The 14,530-nt window shown below is 46.0% G+C and overlaps 1 protein-coding gene across 3 annotated transcripts in view; it reads left to right on the forward strand.

The window, feature by feature from the left end:
• The first annotated feature begins 320 nt into the window (after positions 1-320).
• Tnfrsf19 (TNF receptor superfamily member 19) overlaps positions 321-14,530 on the forward strand; it is an 87,473-nt gene continuing 73,263 nt past the window's right edge. Inside the window, exon 1 of one of the 3 annotated variants that reach the window (XM_041634246.1) lies at positions 321-708. The gene's annotated coding sequence lies outside the window, so the exon portion shown is untranslated. Of the gene's footprint in view, positions 709-9,461; positions 9,582-14,530 lie in introns of those variants that run through there. The other 2 variants (XM_041634248.1, XM_041634245.1) reach the window with 2 other exon arrangements.

Consider the following 14,530-nt stretch of genomic DNA (forward strand, 5'->3'; position numbering starts at 1 on the left):
AACTGGTGGGACTCCGTGCATTTTTGTCACAAGCAGCGGAGCGACGCTGTCCTCGGGAACCTGCACGGGTCCAGGATCTTACCGGCCAGGAGCACAGCGACAGCAGTCCTGATGGGTTCCTCCCATCTAAAAGACAGACTGCAAGGCTATCGCGGGCGAGGCACAGACCAACGCGACTAGAAAACAGGCTGTCTGGCTTCTCCCGACCAGCCCCACGGCACGGCATGATGTCATGGGAGCTGCCACTCAGCGAGATGAAAGGGATGCGGCACAGCCTGCTGGCACTAGGCAGCCCCGCTGGGGCACCGCGAGAGAAAGCTGCGGATCCAGAGGCTCAGGCCGGGGAGAAGCCTGTTCTCCAGAGCCGAGGCAGAACAACGTGGCCCACGTTTAACAAAAGAACTTGTGGCCCGGGAGGCGGGAGCCCAGCTAAGAATCCGAGGGTAGCGAACTTTCTAGATCTGCGTGCATACTGAGTAAGTTCATTCAGCCTTGGCTTTGATGCGCAGCAACTGATCGGCGATCAGATTACAGGCACTCCATCTCCCAGCCTGCCTGCCTTTGATCTGCGCGGGTAATCCATTTTCCTGGATTTGAAGTTTCGTCTGGGCTTGCGCCCACACACATTTTTGGGAAGGTAGAAGCGTTTGGCGCGGAAGTGCTACCACGCTGCCGAAAGCGTGGGGCTGGAACACAGGCGGGTAGCAGGTAGGCGTTTGTGTGTGTGGTTGAAACTTTCACTGAGGTTTTCTTGCGTGGTTCAAAATAGAAATGGCTTTCTATCAACTCCCAGCAAGCATGCCTGTAGCAAGTCCTGCACCAGGCTGCGTGCCTGCGAGACTCAATTTGATTCTTGATGCAATTGTTTCGCGGTTTGCACGAGAGTTTTCGATCTGTCATGCAAATCTTACTTGGAAGTGAGTAGCTCTAACAGGACAAAAACAGCCGCGCTAACAATTGTTGGAAGCAGGGTTTCAGACTGAACTGGGCTGAAAAATGACTTTATTTAGTAAACCATGGGACTTTGATGGAAATTCTCTCTCTCTCTCTCTCTCTCTCTCTCTCCCCCTCCCTCCCTCCCTTCTTCCTTCCCTTCCTCCCTCTTCTCCCCTCCGCAGACCCCCCCCTCTGTCTCTAGCAACACGAGCAGTTTATTCTCTGGCCTCCAAGATATGAATCTATCACACGTGTGTCCTTGCCATTTGCATTCCCAAGGGAACCTGTGCAAGGCATTTATGATGGAAGCCTTTCAAGTGGAAAGCGGAAGAATTTAGAAACAGCAAGGGCCAAGCTGCCCTAGGTTTGGCTGAAAATACTCAAGTCAGTCTCTGTAACCTTTGAAAATAGCCGGAGCTTTGTTTATAGAAACACTCACGAGGTTAATATTCTTAAATTAACATTTACTCTAAATATATAGTGACAGCTGTTGTGAGTTACAATTTGCCAAGTGTTTACCAAAACTATCTGGCAATCAACAGTTATTATGTTACGTGAAGTATTTCAGCCACATTTTCACTTCAATTAGTGCCCTACAAAATCAAATTATACAGAGCTTGCCAGTTAACTGCTGCTCGTGAATTCATCACTTCTACACACACACAGAGAGAGAGAGAGAGAGAGAGAGAGGCAGAGATAGAGACACACAGAGATAAAGACAGAGAGACAGACAGGCAGAGACACACACAGAGATAGAGACAGAAAGACAGAGAGAGACAGAGAGGCAGAGATAGAGACAGAGAGACAGACAGGCAGAGATAGAGACAGAGACAGACAGGCAGAGACACACACAGAGATAGAGACAGACAGAGAGACAGAGAGGCAGAGATAGGGACAGAGAGACAGACAGGCAGAGACACACAGAGATAGAGAGAGACAGGCAGAGACACACAGAGATAGAGACAGAGACAGGCAGAGACACACAGAGATAGAGACAGAGACAGGCAGAGACACACAGAGATAGAGACAGAGAGAGACAAAGACACACACACAGTGATAGAGAGACAGAGACACGTACACAGAGAGAGACACAGAGACAGAGGCACACACACACACCTTTACACTGACCTGCAGGCACTCAGGAAGGGAGCCAGAGCGCTGGACCCACACTGATCTATTCTAATGTCCTGGCCTCAGGTTTATTTGGTAAAATATTTCATTATTGTCATAATGCTCTGTTTTGTGTTAGCTGGGCGATGAGGGAATGTTAATGATAAGACCAGTTGTTCTGAATTCTGAAATTCTGATGAAAGGTCTAGAGACCCACTTATTTTTGTGATTAATCTTTCTGATCCAACTAATTAAATTACTTTCACAACTTTCCTTTTGCTAATAGGCACTTCTCATGTTTGGGTTAACTTTAAAACCTTCGCAGCTATGAAGCAGAGATTCTTTAGAATCACGGCAGAGTTACTGTGTTTAGAAGCCTATCAGTAGGAACTGAGCCCAAAGTTCTAACTTGGGTTCAGTTGCACCAAGAGGACGTTTGCTTTTTCTTTTTCTTTCTTTTTTTCCCTTTTTCCTTTTGTGAGGGGGAAGGGGGTGCTGCCAATCATGCTTACAAGAGTCCGATTTTTAAACGTTTGATTAGAAGGGTCTCCCAAATAATAACACTAAAGGTAGTATTTTAAAAAGCAGTGGCAGAGGTGGTGAGCTTGGAATGTGCTGTCTTGGTTCAGTTGTGGGCTTGGAGAGTGTTCTAATGACTGTTTATTCTGCTGCTAGGTTCATTTTAACAAACAGACTCTCCTCGGCGCAAAACAAAGGGGCGAATTAGCAATTATCTGATTTATTTAGGCTTTGTAGAAAACTAGCTTGGGCAAGTCAAGTCCTTGAAAATCCACTTCAGTGCCTGAATTAATTCAGTTAATTGTTTACTCCTTGTGTCTTTGTTGGGAACTGAAACCTAGCGCATTTGGTTTTAAAGAGAAGACTTCCAATGGCACTGGGGTGCTTCAAAAGGCCTTTCTTAACTAATTGCCACAGATGCCCCTGCTGGGGATTTAGTGGCTGCGTCCACGACAGTTCTCCCTTACAATATCCCAGTTTTTACAAAGCATTTCCTATCTCCTGCTTCAATGGCTGCTTTGTTCCTGCAGAAAGGCCACGTCTTCAAAGGACTCCTCTAGTCCACTCCGTGACCTTAGGAGAGCCTGTGCACTGGCTGAAGTGAGGGCCTTGACGGAATCGGTTTCTTTTCCTGGAATATCTGCAGCCCTCTCACACATGGGGAAACTGAGACCGGAGGGTGCTCTCGGTCTACCAAAGTCCCACGGCTGACTTTCTGAGCCCCATGGTCTTCTTTCCAGTTGCTTAGAAGAATGTGCTGTGGGGCCAGTCAGAGAACAATGTAGGTTTGAATGGTAGAAATAGCCATTTCCTACTATAATCCCTTTCTTTGTCCCCATGAGAGGTTTGTCAGCTGGATCTGCAGGGACACTTCTCAACTCCTCCTCCACTTCTGTTTTCCTAAGAATTTCTGAGTTGTCAAAAGACTGGCGGCCATCATTTTCTTTTGCCTTTTACTGTATGTGTGTGTGTGTACCATATATGTGTATATATGGTACATATGTACATGTATATATATGTGTGTGTATGTGTGTATATGGTACATATGTACATGTATATATATGTGTGTGTGTGTATGGTACATATGTACATGTGTATGTGTGTGTGTGTGTGTGTGTGTGTATGTGTGTGTGTGTATGTTTAGGGGTTTTGTTGGTTTGTTTTGAGGGTGGCCATGTGCTGCCTCCACTCCTCAAATGCTGGGATCACAGACATTTGCTACCATGCCCACCCTCTATACCATTTCAAATAATTCTCATGTATCTGTGGTACATGGAAAATGTGTGTATGTTAGACGTGGGGGCAGGAAGACTATATATATATATATATATATATATATATATATATATATATGTTGGCATATGAACTTTATCTTTGGTGTTTTTTTAAAGATTGGTATTTTCTTAGGAGGTGTCAGTAGGATCCATGAAAAGTTTAATAGTTAATTAAAAATGATTACTTCTCGATGAAGATTGGCCGTGGGATTTTCTGAGTTCAGTTTGTAAATCCAGTACAGCTTCACATATGAGGGGCTGGCCTGTCCCACCGCCATACTGAGAATCATGGTGTGCATTCTCATGTACCCTTTGGCTTTCCTGGAAAGGTTTTGTTGTACAAAAAAATTAGACAGGTTTTATACCTGTCTATTGCTTTCAAAGCCAACTAGCTAGCTGTCCTTAGTATTATTTCTTTTTTAAGACTTATTTTTAGTTGTGTGTGTGTGTGTGTGTGTGTGTGTGTGTATGGGTGTGTACAACATGTGTGCTGAGGCCAGAAGATGGCGCTGCATCCCCTAGAGCTGGGCTTAGACATGGCTGTGAGCCTCCCAACATGACCTAGGTTCTGGGACCTAAACTCGGGTTTCCTGGAAGAGCAGGAAGTGTTCTTAGCCACTATGCCACTCTCCAGTCCCCTTTGTACTGTCTGTCATCAATCTATAAAGGTTCATGTAAATCTTTATGGATGGTTCCTTCCATTTATTATTTCAATAATTATTGATGTAATAATATCAAGCACTCCAGCCACACGAATAGTGTATTTAAAAACTTTACCATTCAAATTAACAACTAATTAAATTGCAACTTCCCCCATTATACGCAGAGGCAAAGTGAGTCTGATAGGAGTTGAATTACAAGTTCAGGGTCACGGGATTAATTCAGTGAGGTGCAAGCATCTATCTAACTTCATATCTTGCATCCTTTGTTCTCAGGCTAGGCTGTTCCTCCAGTTACATAAAGCTGAACTCCACTGTGAGCAAACACTGTACCTAAAATTTTGGCCAAAACAAACAAAGGAAACAAAATGGGTCCTATTTTTTGTCTTTCTTTAGACATATTTTATAAGAATTAGCAGGCTTAGAAACTCTCAGTCATAAAGGGACTCTGAACATAAACCTTCCCTTTAAGAGTGAACTGAACTCAGGCAGCCACCCCCACTGGTTGGTCAGACACTGCCTCTGTAATGCCAGTGCCTCTCCCGGACATTCTGGGAAAACTTAGGAGTCTGAGCTCCTCTAAAGATTGGTCCCTTCACTTGCATTTGTCTGGTTTAGAGGAATGGATAAGACGGATGAAGAGAGGAAATAGGGAGACTCCCTGGCGTCTTCTGTGCCGTCACAACCCATTAAGTTTGGCTTCCAAAGCCTTCCTTGTGTAGTTTGCCTGCCCAAGGTTCATATCCTAGATTAAGAAGGTACTTACTATCACCCTCGGTGACTTCCATCTCTGATGAGAAGGGAAGGAGAGGCCAGCAGGAGGTCAAGTGACTTTAAGAAGCTTTTTCTTCCAACAATAATATGCTTTCTTCCCCCCTGTTGGCTGTCTCCAGTATATGAGTAACCCAATAGCATGGCACCATGGGCTGCAGCCTGGCCAGCCTCTTCCTTAATCTAGCCTTGTGTGGCGAAGGGCAAGGAGCAGAGTGGGTGGATGGCCATCTATTTGGGGGTTAGAGGTCATGAACTTGTGAGTATCCATCCAAGGGCTCCAACTTGAAACAAGTTTGCCCTGTGATTGTGCCAAGGTTGACTAAAATAGCCGCTTTCCCCTTTGCATAGTGGCTTACATAGGGAAAGATTAAGTTAGGATTCGGGGAACCCAGAATTTGATCCTGGCTCGATTATTAACTTACTGTGACTTTGAACATGGCTTCCACCTCTGGGCGTCAGTCCTCCCAATTTCCCACTCTAATCGGCAGCAGGGCTTGTTAAAAATACATGTATAACTGGGTTTGGAGTCCCATCCCTGTTTTTATGGCCTGTATTTACAAACTTCCAAATTAATTCATTCGACAGTTATTTCGAACACATTTTGCTTATTTAATTTGTGTCCATGCGTATGTGGAAGAGTGGTGGTGTGAGCATGTGCCACGTGTGTGTGGTGACCAGAGGGCAGCTTGCTTGAGTTGGTCCTCTCCTTCTACCATGTGGGTCCTGGGGCTCAAGGCTGGAAGCTCAAACTCTTTCTGCCATTCATCCAACTGATTTTCAATAAATATCTGCTCTGTGCCCCATGCCATGAAGTAGCCTGATAAAAACCCACTGTTTTCATGTAACTAGCATTCTAGTCTGTTTTCCCACGGAGTCATGTTTTATAGTGGGAACTCCAGGAGTCAGGCAGCTTTCCATGAGCAAAGAACGGTGTCAGTGAGCCAACGGGGCCAGTGAGCGGTCTTCCTGAAATGTCACAAGTAATGTTACTCCAATACTTTTCATTGTGGATGAAAAGAGCCTAAACAAGTGTGTTCTATGATACTTGGACATTGCCAAACCTAGATGTAGAAGCCAAGCATAGAATCTGCTTGTGGTGGCATATGCTAATAAACCTGCTACTCCAGAGGCCAGGCTGGGAGATGCTGCAGACACAAGGCTAGCCTGGTCTACATAGTGGCTTCTAAACCAGCCAGCCCTATGCAATGACATAACAGGACCCTGTCTCAAACAACAACAAAACCTACCTTAAAACTAATCTTAAAAACAATACCTCTTTTTAAGATCCTCAAGTGACTTAGCTTTTCCACTTAAAATCTCAAGCTGTTGGGAAGATCCAGTGCTTAACGAGAGGAAAATGTTCCCAGCCCGAATTCAAAGCACAAGTTTCATTCTGAAGGAACCTAGCAATCTCTTCTCGTTCTCTCTTTGTTTTTGACAGGGTCTCACTGTGTGGCCTAGGTTGACATTGAACTTCCAACCTTTCTGCCTCATCCCATCATGACCCCACACTCAGCTAAAGCTTGTGATTCTTTAAGAGGGCCATCCGGTGCTCGGTTGTGAGCCTGAGGGCTGATGAGTGCTGCTAGTGGGTCTTAGGAACACTCAAGCAAAGCAAAGGAGAGAACACTGTTTAAGTAAGGGCTAGAGTGTAGAGGTTCATGTTCCTCTTCCCATTGTCAGTTGTTATTTCAGTAATTTACTGTCATTTTATTGACCAGTGTCCTACCTGTGAATGGTACCATTTACTAAGCATGCACTCTCTGCCAAGTACTAGCCTAGGAGTTTTAATACCCGGTGTTATTTATCATCTTCCAGTGAAGTGACTTGTTTTACAGATGAAGGGAAGTATCCAGTGGTTAACTACTTCAAGGTCATACAACTATTGGGTGCCAAGTTGGCATTGAGACCAGATTGTTTGATCTCGAAGCCTGGTGTGTTCACAGTTGGGTCTCTCTGCACAGCGAGCTAATAAGCTAACTGGCAAGATCAATCAAACACGCGAAAGGATCCAAGAACGAATTAGCTGGATAATGGGTTCTTGTCTCAGAGTACAAAAGGAAGGCGGACAGGACAGCGGCACTTGGCTGAAGTCGGAGAAGGTAGTTCCTGGTCAGCAGATTAAATTCCACCAAAACCCATTTAGCTAGCATCTGTCCCAGTGGTTGATGCTATCAGAGGCGCACGCTGGGACGACATCTGCCTCTTCTCTGGAAGTGTTTTAACTCCCCGAGGAAGAACATGAAGTCCACAGATCTTGCTACAAGGATTGTGACAAGTGCTAAAACGATCACACACCTTGGAAGGGAGGAAGTCGAGTTGAGGATCAGGAGGAAACGTGGGAGTCAAGACTTCGTGAAATATGAGAAAAGATGCAGGAGCATGGAGAGGAAGCTTCCGGAGCTCAGAAAGGGCAAACGCAGGACACAGTTGAGGCCAGGCAAGCAGACCAGTTTGGTCAGAATATAAAGCTAGAGGTCGAGAGGGAGATAAGGCTGCTAGCGTGGGTGGAGCCCAAGTGTGGAAATCTTTACATGCTAATCCAGGGAGGATAGAAGTGCCCCCTCCCAACAGGGGCAGCTGAGAAAGACAGACCGCAGGTTGGGGAGCAAGTTGGGGGACTGTGGCCCGTATTCTGGGGGAGTTGAGGTGGGGGTGGAGACTGTGCAGGAGGTAAAGGAACAAGAACAGTGAGTGCCAGAGATTTTGCAAAGGAGGAAGCAGAAGCTGAGTTTGGTAAGGATGAACGAACTATGTGAGGCTCTGGGCTATCAAGAAAGTAAGAGGCACCCTCAAGAGATGGAGGCATGGTGGGGAAAGAAACAGTCTGTGGATGGCTTCACCACCTTAGCAGGGTGCTCAAGAGTGTTAGTGATGCACGGGTCAGGGACAAGCACCCTTGCCTTGACATTCAAATAAACTCAAGCACATTCGCTGTAAGCCACCTCCAAATAAATCGTTCCAGGATTTATGTTCCGAGTGTGTTACATTCAAAGTCTCCACCTTTAAAGTTGATGCTTAGGAGTGGTAAGGTTTTCTTCACGGGTACCTAGTACTCCGCCACGTTGTTTGCAGTGTGGGGTCACAAGCTGTGTTTTGGGAGATAAATGATAAAAGCTACCCACTTTTACATTCACTCAGCAAGATAGCCAATGAGGTTCCAAGAAGCAAATTCCATACCCAGAGAAGCACGGTTGACTTAGGGAAGGTCAGATCAGCAAAGAAAACAGCGCTGTACTTCTGCGTTAAAGTCATGTGGGGTTCCTTGGATTTGAAGGGCGTTTCTCACTGAACCAATCACTGAACACGCAGGGCAGTGATGGCTCACATTCCTTTGGCACAGCACAGACCTATTTTAATATAAAGTGGGTACCGCTAGCTCCTTCTTCCTAGATGCTCAAACGAGGCTCAGAATTATAAACATGACCTCGTCACACAGTACGTGGAAGCCACTGAGCCTGGACCTGCCTTCTGCTATGTCCCCTTCCCATGGCCAGTGGTTCAGGTTTAATGGTGATGCTAGCCCCTGGACCAGGTTCCTGAACAAGGAGGAGGAGTAGTCCTTGGCAGTCCGGCACCCCAGGTCCAGCTCCTGGAGGTTATCATGCAGTTAGCTGGCCCTGTTATGTGAGCTGAGTCCTCACAGTCTTCGGTGACCCAAGCTGAGGGTCATCCAGCTGTCATCTTCTCTGGCCCCTCCCGTGAAGAAACAGGCTCTGGGTGCGATGTGATCCGGCAAAGGAAAAGTACAGAGATCCTGGGGAAATACTCTAGAGGTGAAAGGAAGGCTCTCTTCCTGCTCCTAAGGAAACCTGATGGTCTTAGTTCCTCTACTCAGTCTTCCCCTGTTCATCCTGCATCCACTGGCCTAAGCAGCCTGATGCGAAAGAACCCACAACTAGAGCCCAGGGCAGGGGTTGGGAGAGCCAAGGCATGCCTGGCCGCACCTGTGGGGTGAGACCCAAGGGTTGTCTGGGACTGGAGGGGTGGGCATGGTGACAGATTAGAAGCGGGGCGTCGTCAGTGGGAGTGGCTAGCTTTGGGCAGGGAGTGTGGTGAGGTACCTGGGTTAGGTTTTTTGTACCACGGGGACTAACTAGAGGCGGGATGAGATTCTGGGAGGAGAGCGGGATCCGGGGGCGGGGCTCCCGGCGAGCAGGGGCGGGGCGGGTTCCGGCAGCGGCGGTTGCCGGGCTACAGAGCTGAGTGGCGGCAGGGCTGCTCTGGATCCCGGTGCAGTCTAGTCAGCACCTCGCACCGCCCCAGCCTCGGACTGCAGTCGGGCGCAGCAGGGCAGGACAAGAGAAAGGTAGGTGTCTCTGCAACGCTTCTGCAACGCTGCGAGGCCCAGCTGGCCTGGGGGATCAGAGCCGAGGGGCGGAGGATGCCTCAGGCAGGAGGGCTCGCAGCCCAGCCGAGGCGCACGTGCCGGGAGAAGCACCCAGGATAGTCAAGTCATTTGGGGGGCGAAAGCATGAGTGACAGGACTTAGCTAGGGTTTAGTCCGTGAAGGATGTGTTTGTAAGGCACATGTGCGTGCGTGTGCAGATCGCGCCTAGCCCACCCACCCTCTCACTTTTTCCAGTGTCTCTGGGCAGGCACCCAGAGCCCCCAGCTGGCGCCCACGCCCTACTGCGCAACTGCGGGGGAGAGGGCCGAAGGGGAACGTTTAGACGATCCATCTGTAGCCCAGAATCCATTCTCATTCCGTGCAAAAAGGATTGAATGCCAGAGTTGCTAGCACATATGAGCAGAGCATGCCATAGACTGGAGGAGAGGAGCCAGCTCTCACGGGCTTGTCAGCGCCCCCTTGCCATTTCTTGAACTGAGTTAGTCTGTTATTTCAAGGGTCTCTTCATGTAGCTCAGCCTGGCCCCAAACTTTTGTTGCTCAGGCTGGCCTTGAGCTAAATCCTTCTGCCTTCCGAGTACTGAGTACTGGGGTTACCAGATATATTCTCAGGTTTGGCGGCATCCAAAACCTATTATCAGTTTTAATAGTAGTAAACTAACCACTAAGCCTAGAACTCAGTTGGTAAACAAAACTATAAACACTGTTGGGTATTTCTCTAAACGAAACAGTTTAATTCAATTTATTTCTGAAGATATGATTTATTTTTACTTCAGTGACATGTCTTTTGACAAGGCAATTTATACACACAGGAAATGGGTATTGTTAGACACAGCTTATGTAAACAAGAATTTATTTTTGTGTTGTCATTTTATGATTAACTTCTTATATGCACAGGGAGGATTATATTACATTAGTTCAGGATTTGCTTGGGATGTTTTCTGCGGAGGAAGACATGTATCTAGAGGGGCGAAGAATTAAGTACTAAATGTAGAAGACAGTTCTGAAGGATTCGGAGGCATGGGTAACAAAAACGAAACTTTGCATGTTGAGTTGGTGTGAAAGGAACATAAAATATAAAAGTGTGTTGTGAAAATATTGCCTTAGCATTAATGCCTTATCATAAAGCTCTGTAAGTTCTTTTTAATCAATGAAAATGTCTTATGACGCCTACTTTATTATCAGGGCTGCATGACTTTATTGACTTTAGAATTTTCTTTTCCATGGTCGATGTTAACTCATGAGATGGTATGCTAATATTTTCTGGACAGTTGTAGAAACTGTTTCTTTGGTGGAAGTGATGAATGGTGGGTCCAGGCTGGATTTTAATCTGAAGCCAACAGATACGAACTCTTACGCACTGGAGATGGCAGTAACCACAGTGTAAAATGACTTTCCCCGTAGACTTGTATGAGGCGGATTGCTAATGTGCAAGTTGTGTGTGTGTGTGTGTGTGTGTGTGTGTGCGCGCGTCTGTGTAGACTTGTGGAGGCTAGAAGACAGTTGAATATCTTTATTACCATTTACCTTATTCCCTGGGGACATGACCTCTCACTGAACCGGAAGATTGTTTTTTCAGGCAAACTACCAGACAGCTGTGATCCACCGTCTCCGATCCCCACACTGGGTTACAGGGACTTGTGGTCACACCTTGTGTGTGTGTGTGTGTGTGTGTGTGTGTTTATGTGGGTGCTAGGAATCTGAACTCAGGTCCTCATGTTGGCAGAGCAAGCACTCTTACCTACTGAGCCATCTTCCAGACTCCTATAAAAATGTTTAAAGCTTTCTTTAAGCTTTATTTTTATTTTATGTATGGCTGTGTGGGTGTTTTGCTTGCATGCATGTCAGTGTAGCAAGTGCATATTGTAGTACCTGCAGAGGTCAGGAAATGGTGTCAGATACCCTGGGACTGGAGTTACAGATAGCTGAGAGCTGCTGTATGGTGGCTGGGAATTGAACCCTGGTCCCCCGGAAGAGCAACCAGTGCTCTTGAGTGCTCTTAACCACTGCTGAGCCATCTTTCTAGCCTCTAAAATGAGTTTTTAAAGCCCTCCAAAAGCCCAGAACATCAATGCAGATGATGAAATGATTCAGAGCTTAATTCATGTATATTTGAGAGTTCAAATGAACTGTGAGCCCAAAGACAAAGAACATGTGACTTTGCATGTCCTCCTTAGTACGTTAGTGTAATCTACTTGTTTAAATCTGTGAGCCCAGGCTCACTTTAGTTCAATCCTCTAGACCAGCTAGCTCCACCCCACACGTAGCCACGGCACAGCCGGAAAGCTCCGTGCATCTTCAATTCAATCACAGAATTCCAAATGGCTTTAAATCTGACAAATCAGTATTGAAAACCGTCAAGTTCCTCCGGTGCTGAACCCGGCTGGCTAAGAATGTCCTCCTGGGCTAAGCGGACACTCCAAGCGAATGAGTCAGCAGCTGCCAGCCAGTGGGCAGAGGCCACAGAACAGTGAAGTACATGTGGCCCGCAGCAGGTGACTAGGGGATGTCATAGGCTTCACGAAGGAAACCCCAGTTGAAGGAAAAGACAAACAAGGCAGTCCGGACAGAATTGCCTCTGCTGAGCAGGCTAAGATCCAGTTCATTCATCATGCTTTATTTGTTGAAAGTGTTTACATTTGAACGCACGGTGTTTAAACAGAGCTGGGCTGTCTTCTCGTCCACACATTGCAAAGCATAGACTTTTTAACTATAGGCTGAAAACTCAGGGTTTGAAAAGAAGAACCATCCATCAAGCCAGCAATTATACGAGGCTGCGGTTATTGAGCTTCTCATAAAAAAATAAAATAAAAGAAGTTTGGAGGGGTCTCACGAGGAAATTCTGAATGAACGGAGACAGCCTCTGAAGGAGGACACTCCAAATGGTATAAAGACCTTTTTGGAATCAACCCAGGCTTCCTTCCAAAATACAAATTTAAACAGCTGTGGCGTAGGGATGGCTGTGCACAGGCCTGGAGCAACTGTGTTTGAGCACTTGTGGCCAATGATGCCCTGATTGTTCTACTTGTATCTTAGGATAAACAGTCAATAGATTTCAGAAAAAGTACACCATTTATTATCGGTGTATTTATTGAGTGAACATTTTGAGAATCCCGACATCTCCCCAGAGCAAGCATGATTGAGTTTACAACTCAAGAAATAAAAGAGACTTCATCTGAGGAAAACCCTGCCGCGGGTCAAGTTCTGTTAAAACAAAGCAAACAGAGCTAGAAGCCTGACAGTGGCCTTTGTTGATTTTGAACTTGGGAGAATTTGAATCGTTGTATTTGGCAGCACAAAATCTTAACGTCTGTAGAGTTTTTGGTCGCAAACATTTTGTTATTTGGAAGAGAAGTCACTCTCCCTTCCCTTCCAGTGTGCACATTGCTCTAACTTTTGCATACCTCTGCAAGCTTCCTCCTAGGCTGCCAGAGATTCCAGCTCCCTTGCAGTAAGGATTTTCTGAATACAGGGAAGTTAGGGTGAGATTCAGAGTAGCCACCAGCTGAGGCTTATTGTCCTGCTTGAAAATGGTGTCCTAACTTTCTGTGTTTTCTTCTGCTAGTGTGCGGGACTAGCAGTATTTCTAAGCCCCTGCTCCATTGTAAGCATTTGCATTTATCGCATAGGCTTCGTTTCCATGGCGATTTTTATAAGCAGTAAGCTTGTGGATTTGCTTTCGTCTCCTCCCATTTCTTGAATGTTCTGTCTTATTGCATATTAGAAAAATTCATGGGTCGAACCCTGCTTTGCTACATAATGTTAGTATGGTCTTGCTAGATGAAAACTTACCTGTTCCATCCACTTTTTTATATTTATTTATTATGTATACAATATTCTGTCTACATGTGTGCCTGCAGGCCAGAAGAGGGAACCAGACCTCATTACAGATGGTTGTGAGCCACCATGTGGTTGCTGGGAATTGAACTCAGGACCTTTGGAAGAGCAGTCAGTGCTCTTAACCGCTGAGTCATTTCTCCAGCCCTGTTCCATCCACTTTATCTGAGGGTTAAGGAGTAGTTTTTGAGAGCTAGAAAAATAGGGGCTGAGTGTGGTGGCTTGTGCTTATACGTTCTGCAATAGGGAGGATGAGGCAGGAGGTTTGCTGTGAGTTTGGCCTACACAGTGACACTCGACCTCCAAAACCAAAAGTAAAATAAAATAAAGCAGAGATGGAAGAATAGAGAAAACCAATGATTCATTCTGTCAAAGATTATGCAGATTATTCTAAGCATCCCCCCAGGCATATGCTTTGAGAATTTACCTGTAGTATGGAGGAGCAGGCGGTGTCCGCCACCCGGCTAGCTTTGCCCCTGAAATAACCACATGGAAATTGTATTAATTAAATACTGCCTGGCCCATTAGTTCTAGCCTCTCCTTGGCTAATTCTTACATCTTGATTCAACCCATTTCTAATAATCTGTATTCACCACGAGGTCGTGGCTTACCGGGAAAGATTCAGCATGTCTGACCTGGTAGCTGGCTCCATGGCGGCTCTCTCTGCCTCCACTTTCTTCCTCCCAGAATTCTGTTCTGTCTACTCCACCCAACTAATTTTCTGCCCTATCAAAAAGCCAAGGCAGTCTCTTTATTTAACCAATGAAAGTAACACATAGACAGAAGACCATCCTACACCATTTACCAGATTAAATATGCAGATGGTTCTCAGATGCTACTTCTTGTTTAGGCTAGGATATAATTAACAGCTTCCCCTTCCTAAAGACGACTGCTGCCTGAGGTTAATCATCCCTGGCTCAGAAATCCAGAATTTGAAATTTGCCCAAATCTGAGCCCTATGTCCAAGAATGAGTTCCTTTACCTGGAGTTTGTCCTCTTCCAGTCACTTATATTTTGGTCTTATGTTATCTTGGCATGTATTTTTCACTTATATTGTTTCATCCTTTACAA

The sequence above is a fragment of the Microtus oregoni genome, unplaced genomic scaffold (assembly GCF_018167655.1).
Source record: "Microtus oregoni isolate MIOR12 unplaced genomic scaffold, Mior012 000045F_ref0000178, whole genome shotgun sequence".
Classification (NCBI taxonomy): Eukaryota; Metazoa; Chordata; class Mammalia; order Rodentia; family Cricetidae; genus Microtus; species Microtus oregoni.